Raw genomic sequence first — 7,079 nt, 5'->3', positions numbered from 1 at the left:
AATTATAAGATGTATTTTATAGAATGAATTAGTTTACCTAATTTCAACAACACTTGGGTCACTAAAGAAGATCTCATGAAATCTTTTAAATTAGACTCCTTGAAACAAGATATTTAAAACCTTCCAAAGATAGGGAAAACAATATAACTATTGACTAATTGATGGGTCTCCACTACCTATCAATTTTGTAACTATTCATGGTTTTTGAGTTGTACTTATTAGAAATGGTAGTTCCTATTTTTAGGCTTTTATGATTCTAGTTTTTAGAGTTTATATTTTGGAGTGTAGCGTCATCAAATTGTGACCCTTGCAATTTTAGACCATATTTGGGTCTTTGCATTAGCGAACGAATCCCTAAGCTTGATCGGAGACCTGAAACATGCTCATGCCATCAAAACTTCTATTTTTCATCATTTTGCACTGCATTGTGCTACTGCCTATCCTAAATTAGGGTAGGACAGGGGTGTGGTGCCCTTGTCCTAGCCCTATTTTGGGTTCCCTTTGATCCCCCCTTGAACTGAGCTTGTCAATTGTGAAGCCGGAAAAGTTTCTCTATGTCGGCCTAAGATGGGAAATTACCTAAATACCCCTAATTGGCAAGTATATAAGGAGAAATTCTCCTCCTATTTGCATAAGTGAAATAAGAAAAGTTGATCATATGCAAGAATAAGCAATAAGCAAGAATAAGAAAGAAGCGAAATCAAGTGTAAGCATCCAAGCATTCATTCAAGCATTTAGCATTTCAAGTCTCCTTTCAAGGCTAGGTGTTGCATTCAAGACAAGGATTCAACCATTGAAGAGGAGATTTCTATCAACATTCAATACATCCTATTTCACATATCCATTCAAGCAAATTCATCTACAAAGGTATCAACATTTCAATTACATCCCCTCCTTGAGGTGGATTTACTTCAGACATTTCCTTTCATTTACTTGCAACATTTTTCAGCCACTTGGTTAATTCCTAAATGAGGTTTGACCTAAAGGCAAACCCCCAATCCCAACAACATTCCCCTCTCTTTTATGTGTGTAGGTTGCAGGTGCGCGACTGTAATTACAGGTTTAGGCTTAATTTTTAGAGACAGAAAAACCCTTTCGACCCGTGAATTGTTCGGAGGACCATGCATAACTTACACAGTCCCTACAACTTTTTCTCAAATTTGCAGGGAAGCTTTGTCTCGACATTCTACTGCTAATTCCAGGTGCACAGCTTCATACTGCATCTCTATCTCAAGATATAATCATTTCTTTGTCATTTCTGCACTTAGTCTCAATTTGCTTAATTCAAATAATCTATTACAAAAGAGGGTTAATTTACTTTCCTAATACTTTCCAAATTTACTACAATTCACTTAGTATTCAATCTCTTACCATTGGAGATTGGATCTAGTGAATTCAACCCCTCTTTTGAATGTAATGTGTGAAAAATCGAAGGGAATCCTTTGTGAAACTTTCATCCCTCTTTTGAGGGGAGTAAAGCTTTCCACTTTATCTCCCCTAATCATTTTTCACCATATTACATTTTGGTGAACCCGACGTCTTACATGCTTTACATTAAAAATTATTGAATACTTTTCATTTACAAGTTTAATTTTCTTGCAATTTACACAAACTTAGTGGTTAATTCATTCAAAACCCTAGTTGCTAAAATTGAAATTGAACTTGTATTTTACAAAAAAATTGCTATCTAGTGTCTTATATCTGAAAAATTACATTTCTTGTGAAATTCACTTTTTTCATTGTCTTGTTCAATTTACAATTCAAATTTACAAAATTAAGTGGTTGATTGTCAAAACCCTAATTTTCAAACATCAACTTGAACTTGTGCAAAAAATGGATTTACATTTAATTTTCAAATTTGTGACTGTTTTCAGACTTGTTTTCTTGCCTAAAATTCAAAATTTCAATTTCCCTCCTCCCAAAATTCAAAATTTCAAAATTCAGTGGTTAGGTCCTAAAACCCTAAATTTCAAATTTAATTGGATTTTATGCAAATTTCAATCAATTTCAACCAATTTTAGTTTTCTAAATATTATTTAAGGTGGCCCTATCCATTAGGTTTGACCTTTTTCAAAATTGAGATTCAATTTCTTATCTTTTTCAAAACCCTAGTAGGGTCCTATTTCGACGTTCAAACCTTTATTTCACCTATCTAGAGATAGTAAAATCAATCAATTTTTTGGGATTAGCTCTTAAATCATCGTAACTTTCATCCCTGAATTTTTTTTGAAAAAGTTGGAAGGACCGTGCATAACTTACACATGGTCCCTGACTTTTTTCCCAAAAATTTGAGAGACTGTTATGACTGTATTTAATTGCTTAAATCCAGAGAATTGAATGATTTTGTCAAATTTTGATCCCTCTAAAATCGAAAACACTTCCAATTTCAACATTGCAACTTTCAAGGACACATTTAAAATTTAGTGGTTAATTATAATCTGCCCTAATTTTAAGATCTTAATTTTGTCAATTTTAAATTTGAAATTAAGTGGTATCCCATTGGCCCTAATTTTAAATTTCAATCTCTTTTTATTAATTATAAATATTTCTTGGAGATTGTGTCATTTCTTCTTTCCACAAAGTTCAAATTCTATAATCATCATTTTCTTGAATTTTGCATTATTCAATTTTGCAAACTTTGTTCCAAAAATTCAAAATTCAAAATTTTCACTCTAGTGCATGAGTTTTACAACTATTAGTCCTACCTATACTATCCCTGTTAAATGAAGCATTAGAATTAAGGCTTCCCAAGGTTTAATTCCCGAAGAGATGGAGCCTAATTTGGGTGACTTCTGCAATGAGGCTATTGCTAATTATTCCCATCCTAATAATATCTCTACCTACCCAATTGATTATTCCCATGATGAAGAAGAAGCTTTAACTAGAGTTTCTATAGATCAACTTTCAAAATTGGACACTCAATTTGACAATTTCCAACAATGGATGTCCCAAGAATATCCTAATAGTGAAGCTCTTCCATTAATTGAAAGTCTAAAATGCATGATTAAAAGTGATAAGAATGAAATTGATATATTACGAGGTATTGCTCACATTGTTGAGTCTAATGTTATACCTATGAAGAGTTGTGTTGAGAACTTAGGTTATTCACAACCTCCTACACAAACCTATCATTCCATCTCTCTGACCACTTCTATGGATAGTATTCCTACTTTCACTTCAAACATCATGGCTACTTTACTCGAAATTTCATACCTAAAACCATTAGTCATGGGGGCAATCCCCCTTCTTCATTCAATCCTCCATCTTTATCTATGCCTTCAATGAGTATTCCTATTGTCTCTCAACCAATCAATGTGACACAAGGGGGCAACTCATCCAATCATTTTACTCCTTTTAGTGTCCCATTTCCTACCCAATCATCACCTATGCCTAATTACCATAATGTCCCACCACCTTATTCTCAATCAATGCCTTCTTTCAATAACATCACACCAACTTCTCAATCAAACATCTCTAACGTCAATTCTTCAACCGAAGCAACCATTAATAACCTTGCTCAAACTCTATCTTCATTGCAACAACAAATTGCTTCAATGAGTCAATCCAAGTTTCGTGTTCCCACATTTGATGCTGCGAGCCAACTTCTCTCTTGATATTGTTAGAGTTTTCCCTCCTAAACATGTTGAAGTCCCTCAATTGGAACTCTATAATGGAAAAGGTGATTCTTTAACACATGTCAAAATATTCCAAACTTTGTGTACTGACTTTGCTCATGATCAAAGATTGCTTGCCAAATTGTTTACTAGAACATTAAGAGAAGGCTTTACAATGGTACTATTCTTTGACTTCTTATTCTATTAATTCTTTTTTACAATTAGCAAATGCTTTTATTCAACAATTTGAAAACAACATAGGTCCTAAAATCACTTTGACTGATTTAATGCATTGTAAACAAGGTGTTAAAGAAAAAGTGACTGATTTTATTGGTAGATACAAGCATTTGTGCTCTCAAATCTCTTTTCCAGTGCCTGATAATGATATTCAAATAATTTTCATTTCTAGTTTCTAAAAAGACATTAAGGAAAAACTTCTTTTTTCCGAGTTTACTTCGTTCCGGCAGTTGTGCGCAACACTTCACAATTATCAATTGATTGTGAGCTAAATGGAGCAATCTACTCCTATGGCTCCGAGTGACAAGGGTGAGAGTGCTCAACAACTGTTTGCGAATTTCAAACCAAACAAAGGCTTCATCAAATTCAATGACACCATCAACAACAACAATGTGAATGCTACAACAGGTGTGCCTCCTATTTCTAAATTTTTGAAAAGAGAGAAAGAATTTACTCCTTTGAATGAATCTTTGTATAACATCATGTCTCAGTTGTTACAAAGAAATGTTATCAAACTTCCTCCAATAAAACCATTTGATCCTTCTAAAGCAACTTCACCTAACTTTGATAATAAGTCTTTTTGTGAATATCATCGTCAACCTGGTCATGATACTAAAAAATGTTTTACATTAAAATGTAAGATTCAAGACTTGATTGATAATAATACTATATTTGTGGCAGGTGTGAATGATAAGGGAAACAATTCAGTAGCTCCTCTTAATCAAAAGCTTAAGATTTTCACTGATCCTTTACCCTCTCATGCCTCTAACATGATTGAGGTTGAACACAATTATTTCTCTCCCACTGATTTCACTTTTACAACTCAAAATATGGTTAATTTGGTAGAGAAACAAGAAACACCTAAGGATCCATGTATCACATTTGATCCTAGTGAGACCATTAAGGCACCTGATGGCCCTTTATACATAATTGAGAGGATCCAAGGGAAACCTTGTCATGGTGTGCTTATTAATCCCTCTTGCATGGTTAATGTCATCACTGAAGAATATCTTTATACTTTACTTTTGCATGAACCAATCTATGATGATATTAATGTGGTCGTTAAGTTATTTGATGGATTTTCTTGTCCTACTATTGGTTCTATCACACTTCCTATTGAGGTTCATACTAAATCTATAGATGTCAACTTTGTTATCATTCCTTCATCTGAACAATTTTGTGTGATGTTAGGCTACCCTTGGCTAGCTTCCATGAAGGCTATTGCTTCTCCAATCCATAAGTGTTTGAAATTTCCCCACATTGGAGAAATCATAACTGTTAACCATTGCTTATTTCGACTAACCAACAGAAGCCCAGGTGTTCCTATTGATTACTTTTGGCCTCAACAATTTAAATCTCTTCCACAAAGAAGTGATTCTCTCTTTCAATCTTATAAAAAATGGAAGAAAGATATGATCTTATCGTTAAGCAAACCTAGAACTCCAACACTTGATATTCTCATTATTCTTGAAGATGAAGTTCTTCCCCTAACGGATAGAACTAATCTTGCTCCTAAGGAAGATTCCCAACCTATTCCTATGAATGAAACCATGCCTTCTCCTAATAAGAACACTAATATTCCTCCCAAGGTTAGACCTATACCTCCTCCTCATGATGGACCTGACATCCTTACTACACCAAATATTCCTCCTTTATATGGTGCAGTGTCATCTCCTTCCTCTTATAGAGAGAAGAGACTTGCCTTTCCTCTTGTCCAACCTAGAAGACCTCAACCTAACCATCCAACTACCAAATATGAGAACATTCCTCCTTCAACAATATACCTCAGTCTTATCGCTCTTCCGCTAAGACTAGACATAATTGTTGTGCGAGAGAACACTGACAAAAACGTTGTGCTAGAGCTCGTAAAGTTGTTCCTCCAACTATTCAATCTTTCAAAACACCAACAGTTGACATGATTCCATTTTCTCCTAAGCAAGATGTTGAACCTAAATCTCCAAATCATAAGCTAAAAAAAACATGTGATGGTTTTACTTCTATTCATGTTAGAGCTGCTCTTTTTATAAATCTTGATGAAGAAACAGGTGAAAATGTTATTCATAATGGCAATACAACTCCTAATGCTTCTGATAGTGAATATGAATATGTTGATGTTGACAAACATTTATCTGCAAAAATTTCAAAAGCCTCAATCCTAGCTCCTAGAAATGAACAAAGTGACTTAGCACATGAGCATAGGCCTTGTTTGGATCTTGTGATAGCTCCATCTGTTGTGCTCGATGTCCCTCCTCTGGTGTGTTTCCCGCCTTCCCGAAATAATGATCAACAAGATCATGAGGTGGATGGCGTGCTAGACTAGCTGCATTAGTACCGTAGATCCTCCACCTCTCTCCTTTCTTGCTCTTTTGTGACCATTCTTCTATGTGTATCCCTATTCTTCTATTTGTTGTCCCTAGTGATGTATACTCGAGGATGATGCAAAGCAATGAGATCTCTTTTGGTCTCTTTCATGTTGACTCAAAAGACACACGTGTTCCCTTTCTTCCAAGGTGGTTTCCTTTCTTTGGGGAATGAGGACTATTCTATGCATATATATACATGATATACATGAGTTATCATACAACATACTGACCCTGAGGAAAGCGAACCCACCTCATGGTTTGTGTTTTGTGTTCATTATCCCTGGGTTTATTCGTCGATTGGGGGCGAAATCCTTGCGATAACATGCTCCCTCTCTTTCTCTCTCTGAGGTGTATCCTACCTTAAAGCAATCACTCCTGATAAGGCGTGTGTGATCGCTTTAACGTGGGGGCATACACTCCACTCATATTTTCCTTCTTGATACTTAAAGTTACTTAGCGGACGTTGGCTTTGCTTTGTAATTTTTGTATCCTTTCTTTTCATGACTCATAGTGAGGGGAACTTTACTATTTGCAGTCATGGTTCTCCATCTTGATCTTCCCTTTTACTTTTGTCATAAGATCCTTTAGTCCACTAGGGGCTTGGTGTATCTTGCCTCCTTGATGTGGTGAAAGTCTTTCAATCTTGTCTCCTTGTACTTTACCGGTAGTATTAGCGTATGCTTATACTCCCACTAAAGTGGGGGCTAAATGTAGCATCATAAAATTGCGACCCTTGCAATTTTCGACTGCATTTGGGTCTTTGCATTAGCGGAAGAATCCCTAAGCTTGATAAGAGACCCGAAACATGCTCATGCCATCAAAACTTACATTTTTCATCATTCTGCATTGCCTTTTGCTGCTGCTT

Source organism: Cryptomeria japonica, chromosome 4 (genome assembly GCF_030272615.1).
Source record: "Cryptomeria japonica chromosome 4, Sugi_1.0, whole genome shotgun sequence".
In the NCBI taxonomy this organism is placed as follows: Eukaryota; Viridiplantae; Streptophyta; class Pinopsida; order Cupressales; family Cupressaceae; genus Cryptomeria; species Cryptomeria japonica.
This window is presented reverse-complemented; position numbering follows the sequence as displayed.